The sequence below is a fragment of the Ursus americanus genome, chromosome 4 (genome assembly GCF_024610735.1).
Source record: "Ursus americanus isolate L20-20 chromosome 4, mUrsAme1.1.p, whole genome shotgun sequence".
Classification (NCBI taxonomy): domain Eukaryota; kingdom Metazoa; phylum Chordata; class Mammalia; order Carnivora; family Ursidae; genus Ursus; species Ursus americanus.
In genome coordinates, this window is record NC_142130.1 from 2,241,975 (window position 1) to 2,255,784 (window position 13,810).

Below are 13,810 nucleotides of genomic sequence, written 5' to 3' on the forward strand. Positions count from 1 at the left end.
AGGAAGGGAAAATAGAATGGGAAGTCATCAGAGAGGGAGAAAACCCATGATGGACTATTAACTATCGCAAGAAACTGATGATTGTTGGAGGAGAAGTTGGGGGGGGCAACTGGGTGAGTAGCATTAAGGAGGTCACACGATACAATGAGCACTGGGTGTTATACACGACTGAAAATTTATTGAAGACTACATCTGAAACTAATGATGTACTGTAAGTTGGCTAACTGAATTTAAATTAAAGAACAAAAGACCTCGAATAAACAATCCTAAACATTTGTATGGAACCACTAAAGATTCCAAACAGCCAGTGCAATGTGGAAAAGAAAAACAAAGCTGGAGGACTAACAATTTCAGATTTCAGGTTATACTACAAAGCTGCAGTCATCCTAACAAGACAGTACGGCACAAAAATAGACACAGCGACCAAAGGAACAGGATACAAGTTCAGACAGAAACCCACAATTATATGGTCCATGAATCTTCCACAAAGCAAGCAACGATATCAAAAGGGAAAATGTCAGTATCTACAACAAATGGTGTTGGGAAAACTAGACAGCTACACACAAAAGAATGAAATTAGACTGCTTTCTGACACAATACAGACAAACACAAAACAGTTTCAAGACCTCAATATGAGACCTGAATCCATAAAAATCCTACAGGAGGGAAGACAGTAACTTCTTGACATGGACCATACCAACGGTTTTCTGGGCTGTCTCCTGAGGCAAAGGAAATGAAAGCAAAAATAAACTATTGGGAATACAGCAAAATAAAGAGTTTCCCCACGGCAGAAGAACAATGAAAACGTAAAAATAATAAGACAACCTACTCAAAGGGAGAAGATATTTGCAAAGATCATATGCAATAAAGGGATAGTGTCCAAAACATATAGAACTGATACGACTCGACCCCCAAAAAACAAATAATCCCGTTAAAAAGTAGGCAGAAGACATGGACAGACATTTTCCAAAGAAGAAATAGAAATGGCCAACAGCCCCATGAAAAGATGTTCATGATCACCCATCATCAGGAAAATGTAAATCCAAAGGACAATGAGGTAATACCTCAAACCTGTCAGCATGGCTAACATCAAAAGCACAACAAAGAGCAGGTGTTGGGAGGATGTGGATAAAGGGGAATCCTCGCGAACTGTGGGTGGGAATGCAAACTGTGATGGCCACCGTGGAAAACAGTGTGAAGGTTCTTCAAAAAATTAAATATAAAACTACGCTACGATCCAACAATCACACTACTCGTATTTACCCAAAGAATAGGCAAACAGTAACTTAAAAGGATACGTGCACTCCTATGTGTCTTGCACCATTATTTACAATATCACAATATGGAAGGAACCCAAGTGTCTGTAGAAAAATTGACAAATGAGATGATAGATGTGTGTATTCACACACACACGCACACACACAGACACACAGACACACACACAATGGAGTATTACTCGGCTTGAAAAAGAGTGAAACCTTGCCATTTGCAGCCACATGGATGGAGCTAGAGAGTATTATCCTAACTAAAATCAGTCAGTCAGAGAAAGACAAATCCCATACGATGTCACATTAATGGGGAATTTAAGAAACAAACAAAAATAAATAACTAAAAGAGAAAAAGGAGACACACCAAAATACAAACTCTTAACAATAGAGAACAAACTGATGGTTACCAGAGAGGAGGTGGATAGAGGGATGAGTGAAATAGATGAAGGGGATTAAGAGGACGCTTTTCTTGACGACCACTGATAAATATATGGAATTACTGAATCACTCTATTGTACACCTGAAATGAATGTAACACTGTATGTTAGCTCTACTGGAATTAAAATAAATTTTAAGAAAAGAATTTTCTTTCAGGAACCTCTTTGAAAAAGCTTTTCCTGTGCAATGTGCATAAGCCCTACTTGGGAGGATTCACTCTACAATAATTATTCACTCTATGCCTTGAATTCAGATTTCACTGAGTTCTTACCATGGATCGCAGCCCACGGGAGCCATGGTCCTTTTCTGTCCAGGCTCAGCACCTATGCATTCAAGATTGGAAGTAGAGACACATGTCACTTCACAGTCCAGAAAGCTATTATTGTTTCTGTTTCATTGTGAGAGAGTCACAGACTTTGGTACAGGTTTCAGAGCAGGTTTATTATGGATCCTGGATCTCTACATCAACGCTCATTGCCTGGATCCATTTGGCTAATAGGTTCCCTGTGGATGGGCTTGCTTCCAAGCACATACATGGAAGATGCAACGGTGGGTGGGCTTGGTGTGGGACAGGAAGAAGATCAAAAACAGACAAGGGTCCAACCCCTCCCCTGATCCACGAACTGCTACAGGAGAGGGTATGGGAGGTAGAATCCATGCGAAACTCCAAGGTCACCAGCTGAACACAGGAGGCACAGATCAAGGGATCTGGAGATGCAGGGGTTGAAGGCTGCTCTGAACTACCTCTGGGAGGAAGGGAGGGAAGGAATGAGAAGGAGACACTGCCTGCCCCTGGCCCATGCCAGCTACCCACCACTCCAACACGCAACCGTCTATGAGCTGACACAGCTTGGGCTTAGGATGGGCTGGCTCGGGTCCCTCAATCCTCAGTGGGACAGCTGGCCCCAGGGCTCAGAGACATGCTGAGGGAGATGAGAGGGAAAGCTGCCCCATCCAGGTCTTCCCCTCCTTGAGCGGAAAGCCCTTCAGAACTGCTAAAAAATACCCACTAACGGGGTTGAAAAACATGCCATGGATGAACTAAGGCATAGAGATATGTAAAATGACATTCATTTTTAAGTTCAGAGCTGTCATCTCAGGAAGTGGGGAGAACTTCCCTGAAGAAGACTGAGGGGAGGGCAGGCCATGCTGAAAAGGGAGACATGGCGCTCCAGATTGGGTACCTGCAGCCCCCTTCCAGGGCAGGGCATCATCCTCGCATCACATGAGATCCATGGAAGTGTTCCATCAGGGCCAGATGTTTGTGTCGAGAAGGCTACCCTGGCATCAGACTGCACAGGGCACCAGGGACGAGGGCCAGATGGAGGACGGACAATACCCTGGAGGCCTTGGGGCAAGAGCAGAGGCACATGACCTTGAAGATGATGATGAAAAGCAGGAGGTGGCAGCATGGAGCCGGCCCGAAGTTCCATGGGAGCAGTGCCCACAGCTACACTGACTGGGTGCCTTCTGTGCCCGGTGTGGCTGACTTCAGTGTGCTCCAGACTAGTCCTGACCACAAGTCTAGGAAGTGTGCACCACCCCCGGCCTCCTCTCCCGTTGCAGCTGCTAGGAATCACGGTCACAGACCCTGGTCAGCTTTCGTGGAAACCAAGCAGTGGCTCCCCCACACGCTGCACCTCTGGTGGTGGTCCAGTGCGACCCTCATACCTGGCCAGACACTGATGTCTACCTGTCTCCACACAAATCCACAGACAGGAGGGTGTCCCTGAATTCCACAGCACCTGATGAGACAGATCCACAGAACCCAACACCCAGTGGGTCACTCAGGACCTCACCTATGGTCATGGAGCTCACCATACCCTATTTCTGTCACTTCCCACAGAAAGCCTGGTTCTGATGCCCCACAATACCATACATCCTGGTTGCTGACCTGGGGTCATGCCATGAACCCACATGGCAGCTTTCTTTAAGAGAAAGCTATGCCTACATCTCCTAGAAAATATTTCTAATGAAGTACAAGTCCATCAGGACTACGGTGTGAACGGTAGCACACAGCCTGCATGGTAGTAGTCAGTAATTCTAACAAGGGTTAACCCCACCCCCCGTCTCACAAAACCTTCCTCCGTCCCAAGGAACTCATGGTCTGCCCTCAGAAAACCCTCCAGGAAACAAACCTTTCATCTGAATGCTCTCTTCACCTTCTGTTTCAAATCTTGTCCAACCACAATGATATGAAACTAGAAATCAGTCTCAAGAAAAAAATGGGACAGTCAAAAATAGGTGGAGATTGGGAGGCCTGGGTGGCTCAGTCGTTAAGGATCTGCCTTCAGCTCAGGTCCTGATCCCAGGATCCTGGGATTTAGCCTGGAATCAGGCTCCTTCCTCAGAGGGAAGCCTGCTTCTCCCTCTCCCACCCCCTCCTTGCGTTCCCTCTCTCACTGTCTCACTCTCTGTCAGATACTTAAATAATCTTAAATAAATATGTGGAGATTTAACAACATGCTACTGAACAACCAACAGTCAAAGAAGAAATAAAAAAAAAATTTAGAAGTACCTTGACACTGATGAAAAAGACAACTTACAAAAACTTATGGGATGCAGCAAAAGTAGCTTTATGGGGGACATTCATAGAAATTCAAGCCTTCATCAATCCATGAGAATGCTCTCCAATAAACAACCTGATTTATGTGGTAAAGAAGTAGAAAATAAAACAACAAACAAAGCCCCAAATTAGTAGAAATAAGGAAATAACAAAAAGGAATGCATAAATAAATCCAACAGAGACTAAAAAGACCAAAAAACCAAAAACAATGAATATGAGAGCTGCCTTTTTTGGAAAGATAAACAAAAATGACAAACTTAGCTAGACTCACCAAGAAACACGGAGGACTCGAATACAATCAGGAAAAAAAGATAATGGATTCCTGTATCATATCAAAATCAAAAGAGCTCTTCAAACTTGGACACAACAACTTCTGCAAGCCACGTCTCTAAAGGCAAAGGAAATAAAAGCAAAAATGAATTATTGGCACTTCATCAGGATGAAAAGCTTCTGCACAGCAAAGCAAACGATCAACAAAACAAAAAGGCAACCTATGGAATCGAAGAAGATATCTGCAAATGATATTACAGATAAAGGGCTGGTATCCAAGATCTATAAAGAACTCCTCAAACTCGACACCCAAAAAATGGGCAGAAGACACAAAGAGATACTTCTCCAGAGAAGACATACAAATGGCCAACAGACACATGAAAAAATGCTCCACATCACTTGCCATCAGGCAAATACAAATCAAAACGACAATGAGACACCACCTCACACCAGTTAGAATGGTTAAAATTAACAAGGCAGGGGGCACCTGGGTGGCACAGTGGTTAAGCATCTGCCCTCGGCTCAGGGCGTGATCCTGTCATCATGGGATCGAGCCCCACATCAGGCTCCTCCTCTATGAGCCTGCTTCTTCCTCTCCCACTCCCCGTGCTTGTGTTCCCTCTCTCGCTGGCTGTCTCAATCTCTGTGGAATAAATAAATAAAATCTAGAAAAAAATTAACAAGACAGGAAATTACAAAAAGTCAGAGAGGATGTGGAGAAAGGGGAGCCCTCTTACAGTACTCGTGAGAATTCAAGCTGGTATAGCCACATTTGAACAATATGGAGGTTCCTCAAGACATTAAACACAGAGCTATCCTATGACCCACCAATTGCACTACTGGGTATTTACCCCATAGACACAGAGTAATGAAAAGAAGGGGCACCTATATCCCAATGTTCATAGCAGCAATGTCCATAATAGCCAAACTGTGGAAGGAGCCAAGATGTCCTTCAGCAGATGAATGGACAAAGAAGATGTGGTTCATCTATACAATGGAATATTACTCAGTCATCAGAAAGGATGAATACCCACCATTTGCACCAATGTGGATGGACCAGGAGGGGATTATGCTAAGTGAAATTAAGTCAAGCAGAGAAAGACAATTATCATAAGGTTTGACTCCTATGTGGAATGGAAGGAGTAGCATGGAGGACATTAGAAGAAGGAAGGGAAAAGTGAAGGGGGGGAATGAGAGGGGGAGATGAACCATGAGAGACTATTGACACTGGGAAACAAAATGAAGGTTGCAGAAAGGGAGGGGTGGGGGAATGGGTTATCCTGGTGATGGGTATTAAGGAGGGCACATGTCATAATGAGCAGTAGGTGTTATATGCAAACAATGAATCATGGAACACTACATCAAAAACAAATTAAGTACTGTAGGGTGACTAACATCATTTTAAAAAAAGAGAAAGATATGAAATCCATACAGGAAAACTGTCACTATTTGCAAATGACATGAAATCCCGAAAAATTCCAAAAAAAAAACCTGTTAGTTTAAACAAATTCAAGAAAGCTGCAGGATATAAAGTTAATATACAGAGACCTATTGTCTTTATTTTTTTTCAGAATTTATTTATTTATTTGACAGGAAGAGAAAAAGCACATGCAGGGGGAATGTCAGAAAGAGGGAGAAACAGACCCTCGCTAAGCGGGGAGCCCAACACGGGGCTCGATCCCAGAACTCTGGGATCATGACCTGAGCTGAATGCAGACGCTTCACCTATAGGGCCACCCAGATGACCCAACTTCTTGCATTTCTGTATACTGATGACACACTTTTGCAAAGAGAAATTTAAAAAGCAACGCCATTAACAATTGCACCAAAAAAAAATTTAGGAATAAAAGTAACCAAAAATGAGAAAGACATAGCACACTCAACACATGGCAGAAAAGAAATGAAAAACATGTGTGTCGAGGGGGGCAGAATGTATGGGTAAAAGATTTAGAAGGCAACACAAACAAATGGATGCAAACGCCATGCTCCTTAACTGGAACAGTTAATTATGTGAACATGTCCATCGTACCCAAAGCAATCGACACATGTGATGAAATCCCTATCTGAATTCCAGTGGCATTATTCAAGCAAATACAAAACAGTCCTCAAACATGGATGGAATAACAAAGGACCCCAAATACCCAATGCAACCTGTAGAAAGAGGTGCAGTCAACACACTCCTGGATTTCAAGCTAGATTACAAAGCTGTTGTCATCAAAACAGGATGGTACTGGCATAAACACAGACACCAGTTCAGTGGAACAGAACAGAAAGCTCAGAAACTTACCCACACGTAGATGATCCTAACTTACCACACAGCAGCAGAAGATATGCCATGAGGGAAGGACTGTCTCTTCAGTGAGCGGTAACAGGCCAACTCGACACTAAATGCAGAAGAATATAACTGGGTCACTTTCTTACACCACACACAAAATTTTTAATAGATGAATGATTTGAACATAAGACCTGAATCCATAAACCTCCAAGAAGACACAGGTACTAAGTCTCTCGACATTGGTTTTGGCAAATAGTCTTCAGATAGGACACCAAATGCAAAGGCAACAAAAGCAAAAATAAACAAGTGGAACAACATCAAACTGAAATCTTCCACACGGCAAAAGAAACCAGCAAAAACTTAAAAGGCCACGGACCCAATAAGAAAAAAATATCTGCGAATCATATGTGTGAGAAGAGGCTAATATCCAAAATACACACAACACTCATACAAATCAAAACAAAAACAAAAAAAACTGTATGAAAAAATGGAGGGAATATGTGAATAGATACTTTCCAAAGATGGCACAGAGGTGCCAACAGACAGAAAAAGTTGTTCGACATCACTCATCATCGTCAGGGAAATATCAGTCAATCCCACAATAGGCTATCCCCTCAGAACTGTTGGAACAGCAATTATCCCAGAGACAGACACCAACTGGGGTCAAGGGTGTGCAGATGAGGAGACACTGTGCACTGTTGGTGGGAATGGAAATTGGTGCAGCCACTATGACAAACGGTATGGAGGTTCCTGAAAAAATAAAGACAACTACCCCATGACCCAGTAATGGCTCTACTGAGTATTGATTTGGAGAACACAAAAATACTCCTTCAAAAAGACAGATGCACTCCCACGTTCACTGCAGCATTATTCACAAGAACCAGACATGGAAACACAGACCTTGGGGGCCTTATGCCAAGTAACTCAGACACAGAAAGACCAATACCAGATGCTCTCATGTACATTCCACGTGGAATAAACAAATAGTGAATGCATAGATACTGAGAGCAGATTGGTAGGTGCCAGATTCCGGGATGAGGTGGTAGAAACAGGTGAAGGTGGTCAGTGTCTCAATGTTTGAGTGAGAAAATCTGACAGTCATGGAATGTTCTGTCCAGCAGGAGACTAAAACTAATCCCGCCGCATGGGGTATAGGTTTCCCTGTTCTTTGAAAGTACAGGGCTTCTGAGAAACCTTGCACAGCAGAAATGGTGTCAAGAAGGAATGGCCATTAATTTACACGGAACAATTAGACAGTGTGCTCAGACTCCAAAATTCCTTCTCTTTGGCTTTTCTTAGGCCTCAGGATACAAGTTTCTAATGGAGGCCCAGCATAAATGAAGATAAAGCACAGCAGAGGCTCACAGACACCATTCAAAGTGCTGGTGTCTGGATACGGAGAGCGGTTCCCAGGGGAAGGAGCTGGTTGGGGTGCACGCCGCCTCTGTCGTGCTTCTCCCCAAAACAGATGCTGAACGCAATTCTCACTGTTCACCTTTTTTCATAAGAGGGAAATCCTCTTCAGGTCTCTTCCTCTTACTGAAGCTGGGTAATAACGTAGGTCTTTCAAGAAAGCCCAGTATCTTACTGTGAACATTTACAAAGTGGGGGATACTTGTACTTGAGCATTGCTGAGGGAGGAGATGTGAAAGGTTCTCCCAGACACAAACCTCAGCAGATCCACCGGAAAGGCACCTTCCTCAGCATGCAGAACACAGACTACCTCCTACCCCCCGAGAAACCCTCTCCTTCCCCTTCATCAGGACAACCCACAACAGCTGGGAGTTACCCCAATTCCTCCGTTCTCCTCCTCTAATAGCTAACCCATCAGCAAATCCTGTGAGCGCCATCTTCCTAATGGACCCAGATTAGTTCTAACCACTCCATCCAAGGCCACCTGTCTGGTCCACAGTGCCTGAGTTCCCGGAAAAGCTTCATCATTGACCTGCCTTGCGATCTTCAACGCTCTGTCATCTGTTCTCAACACTGTAGCCTGTATGGCCCAGTGAAACAGGGTCTCATGGGGTTATAGCCCTGGAGTGGCTTTCTGTCACCCTCTGTCTACTCTCTGAGCTCATGTCCTAAGCTGTCTCCTGTGGCCACAGGGCCTTCTTGCTGCTCCTGGGCATACCTGGAATTCTCCTGGCCCAGAGCCTTTGCACATGCTTTCCCTTCTGTTCAGAATGCTCTTGATGTGTTCTCACTCACCTTCGGAGAAGTCTGAATTGGAGTGACAGGGACAGAAGATGAGGCTGTGTGTGTTGGGTGAGGCTGTTGGGCCAGAAGAAGGTTCTCTGCCAGCTCTCAGCCTGTGCATCCCTTGTCCTCAGCCAGGAACTTGCACACAGCCATCACCTGTCACAACTCTCACCCAGGAGACCACAGCCACCCCTGGAGACCACCCTGCCCACACCCTGCTGCAGAATGCATTCAGCTCTCCTCTGGGACCCCTGTCAGCTTTACCCAGACATGGAACTCCATTGTCTCCTGCAAAGCTCCCGGATTCCCACTCTGCTTCCAAAATCACACTGACGCAAAGCTTTCATGAGAAAGCTATAATGCTAACAAATGAAAGGTTCACACCTACTTTCCCCTTCTGTTGCCTCTCTCTCCACCTTCTTTCCTACCTGTGCAAACTGTAACATATCAGTGGAACATGAACATGCTCTGAGACCTGAATCTTTCATTGCAGCTCTCTGAGGACTCCTTATGTGATAAGAAACTAGTGTATCCTACAACAGGGTGTTTTACAACTCACATCTATAGAATAGTACAGCCCAATTCACTACAATTTTACCTCACTCTTCATGAAGCAGAACACTTTTTCCTTTCTTCTTTTACTTAAATTCCAGGTAGTTCACATGCCATGGAATATTCGCTTCAGGGGTAGGATTTAGTGATTCCTCATCTGCATACAGTACCCGGTGCTCATCACAAGTGCCCTCCTTAATACCCCTCACCCATTTAACTCTTCCACCCACACCCCTGTCCTGCAGCAACACTCAGTTTGTTCTCCAAGGCTGAGTCTATTTCCTTGTTTGCCTCTCTCATCACCCCTCCACTCTGTTCATCTGTTTTCTTTCTGAAATTCCACAAGCGTGAGAGCATAGGATATTTGTCTTCCCTCAATGATTTTGCTTAGCTTAATACACTCTAGGTCCATCCACATCCTTGTAAATGGTAAGATTTCATTCTTTTTGAAGCTGGGTCATATTCCATTATATATATATATGTATCCCACTTCTGCTTTATCCATTCATCAGTGCATGGACTTTGGGATTCTCTCCATAGTTTGGCTACTGTGGACATTGCTGCTATAAACATCATGGTGCATGGACCCCCTTCGAATCCGCATTTTTGTATCCTTTGGGTAAATACCTAGGAGAGCAATTGCAGGATCATGGGGTTGTTCAATGTTTAACTTTTTGAGGAACCCCCACACTGTTTCCCAGACTGGCTGCACCACTTTGCATTGCCACCAACAGGATGGGAGGGTTCCCCTTTAAGCAGAACATTATCTGCCGGCAATTTCATAAGAGGAAACAAAACCTCTGGGAGATGCACCCAGGGTCAGGCAAGCAGTTGTAGACTTCACCCCAACGCTCCTGACGCCAAGCCCCTTGAAGGCACCAGCATGCCACTATCCGAAAGAATTCCCAGACTCTCCTTCTGACTCCACCACCAAAGAAACTACAGAGAGAATATGGCACCTCAAAATATCGAGATAATACGTTTAGTAAAACTAGAAAGTCAAGCTCAACTTTTAAACAGGAACAGACCACTTTGGATAATTTTGAATTTTCCATCCACCCTAATTTTAGCTCTTCTGATGAATAAACTAATCAATGATGAAACATCACCTTTGTTCAATGACATCATCCAAGTCTGTGTCAGATGTAAAAAAGCCACCTAACTCTAGATGCTGGACACTCAACCATATCTTAGGCCCAATTGAATAAACACTGTTAGATGAAGGAACAAATTAGATGTTACAAACAGGCACAGAGTGAATCTCACCTCCCCTTTCTAATAAAAGAGGGTTCCTAGGAAACAGATGGTCAAAATACATATGTAAGCAATAAATGGACAGAGAAATTGTGATCCCCTGCAAAGTTCTACCTGCAGGGAAACTAAGTAATTCTTGCACCAAACCCAGAATGCTGACAGCTACTTCAATTTTACTTTGTGGCTCAACTAGAGAAAAGAGAAAAGCCCAGGAGGTTTTGGGATAATGAGAGGTTTTACCTCCAGCCCTGACATAGATAGGACATTTTGCCAAACATACCTGTGCTTTCTCTGAACACTGGTGTCCTGTGACAAGCTGCCTCGCTGACTCCGATGCTGATGTTCAAAACGTCGGGTGTCTTGGAGCCAGAGCAGAGAAGTGCTGTAAGCTGGGGACAAGAAGGCACCTCTGACCTAAAGCCTGCACACCTGCTTTGGTTTCTGGGTGAAGGGGCAACACATACTTGTTGTTTATCAGTAATTATCTTCATTCTCAATAGACCAATGACCTTGCCTTTTCTGGAAAGCAGACTTACTCTTCTAAAGAAACCCTCAATTCATCTATTCCCAATAAAACTAGAGTGGAACATTTATTTCTCACTTAAATAGAAAACACTGTTATTGTCGACATTGCATGAATGAACTTTAAAAACATTTTAGAGAGAAAGGAAGGGACCTTTATTCAAACCCAAGTCAGGACAGCTGCCTGGGAGACACAATCTTCACCAAGAAGGGAGTGCTCCGGGGGAGGAACATTTGGGGCAGGCTTATATATTTTTTTCTGTGTTCTTTTACGTACAGAGTTACACAACACAATGAGGATCTTCTTAGATTCCAGAAAGTGACAGACTCTTTCTTATGTTTTCAGTATGTACATGTCAGTATGACTTTAATCTTATGGGAGCCAAAGATGTTCTTTATTTTTTCTTATCTTTATGTTGGCATTTTTGGTTATTGTTTTCTTCTTGAAGCAGATGTACAACATGTGCTTGGGGCAGAAATAGGGCCCATGCTTTGAGGTTTTGCCTAATCATTTTGAGCCGGGTAAAATGTTAAAGGATAGCTTTCCTGGGAGCCCAGGATCAGGGCCCACAGATGATATAAGATAAAAATTACTTTCATCATTATAATTACTACTAAATGGAGGAATTTGAGACAAAAGCACCTTTCACAAGAGTACCAAGAAATCAAAATGATGCCCACGGAATCCTGCGTGCTCCATGGTCAGCACAGGTAACAGAAGTGTTCACAGTCTCTGGACTCCTGCCCTTCTCCTGCCCAAAGCTCTGATGCACACAGACCACTTAAAATCAGAATTGTAGAACTGCTAGACACCTTAGAGATGTCTGGCACCATTCCCTTGGACTGCAGAAGAAAACACAGTAGCTCGTTGTCACAAACTAATTTCAACATGAAGTGCCCCCTGGATGCACTAAGTTCTTTCTCTGCAAATGTTGACTAATGTAAGTCACAGTCTTACCATATAAACACTACGATGGCTGGGATGTCATCGTAGGTAAGGGAACATTTTAGCCATGTTTATAAGCATTGGCTCACTTTGTAGAAGAGGCTGAGCTGAGTGTTTTTAAACACTATTTCAGACCTGTTTTACAGCACCCTCTGAACATACCAGAGCCTGAATGGACTAAAACAGATAGTTGGTTTCAGTAACTTTAATACCAGAAAAATATTATACTGTCTGTATTCCTAAGGATCTTTGAGTATCTTACCCAGAGGTCCCCCACTGAGATAATGATCTTAATGATCACCATGTGCAGAGTGAAAAGGCCCGCTGAATTCGTTCCATTTGTCCACATGACAAGAAAATCCTGATACTTGATAGGTTTCCAGATCGAGAAGACCAGAGATAAGAGGGAAATAGTACCCTGTATGGAACAACAAGGGATTTGGAGTCAATTTGGGGATCCCACTTAGGTTTCTGACACTAAAATCCTCTGTGACTCATATCATCTGAGTCCCTGTCTAACCACCTGAAAATGTGCCTAAAAATATCTACATCCTAGTTGAGAAGTTTAAGAGGCAGAATGCTACAAAGAGCCAGTATAATGTCTCTCAAGAACAGGTGCTCAGGAAGCCATAATTGCTATTGTGTCTATTTCTTTTCCAGAAGAAAGTACACATGTTGAATCCATATTTCTAATAGATGACTCACCAGATGACTTTCAAACCTGAAGGAAGGCCAAGAAGTCGCTCTTGTGTCATATTTCACTCAGAAATCATGTTGTTGGACTGGTGAGGACGATACGATAGCAACGTCATCACTAAGAGTGGGGAGCTTCTAATTTCCATACGGCCATGTTGACCCCCTTAGCTCAGAGCCACCAGAAAGGACAGCTGAGCAGTGGGCACCGTCATCACTATGAGTGGGGAACTTCCCATTTTCATATGGCCATGTTGACCCCCTTAGCTCAAGGCCACCAGAAAGGACAGCTGAGTGGGACCACAGGCCAAGGCTGCCAGGTGTGGCTGGGGGAGGCAGAACTCTGACTTAAGGCTCAACTCCTGTCTAGGTTATTATAATGCTCTTCACAAATAAAGTGCCATTGTGTGTGAGCCCTCATGTAGAAAAGGTTCAGAATTTCCATTGAGATTCCCTCTCTGACCTTTAGGATATGTAGCAAAGTTCCATTTAATTTTTAAACATTGAAGGACTTCCTGGTTTTCTTTTCGCTATGACTGTGGCTCAATTCCCCTCTGGTCTAAGAATAGAATCTAGTTAATTTCAGGGTTTAACATTTGTAGACTTGATTCGTGGCCCCACCTATCATCTATTTGGGTAAAGAGTCTATGACCACTTGAAAATAAAGTATTCCGCCAATCGTTCAGGGCGAGAGAACGGGCAGGGCCCTCTAAGCCTCCGGCGACCTTCGAAGGCCCCCCGCGCCAAAACGCTTGGACCCACACTCCCTCTCGCCAGCGACTTCACCTCAGCCTGCCCCTCCGCCTGCCGTCAACCGGCCTAATGGG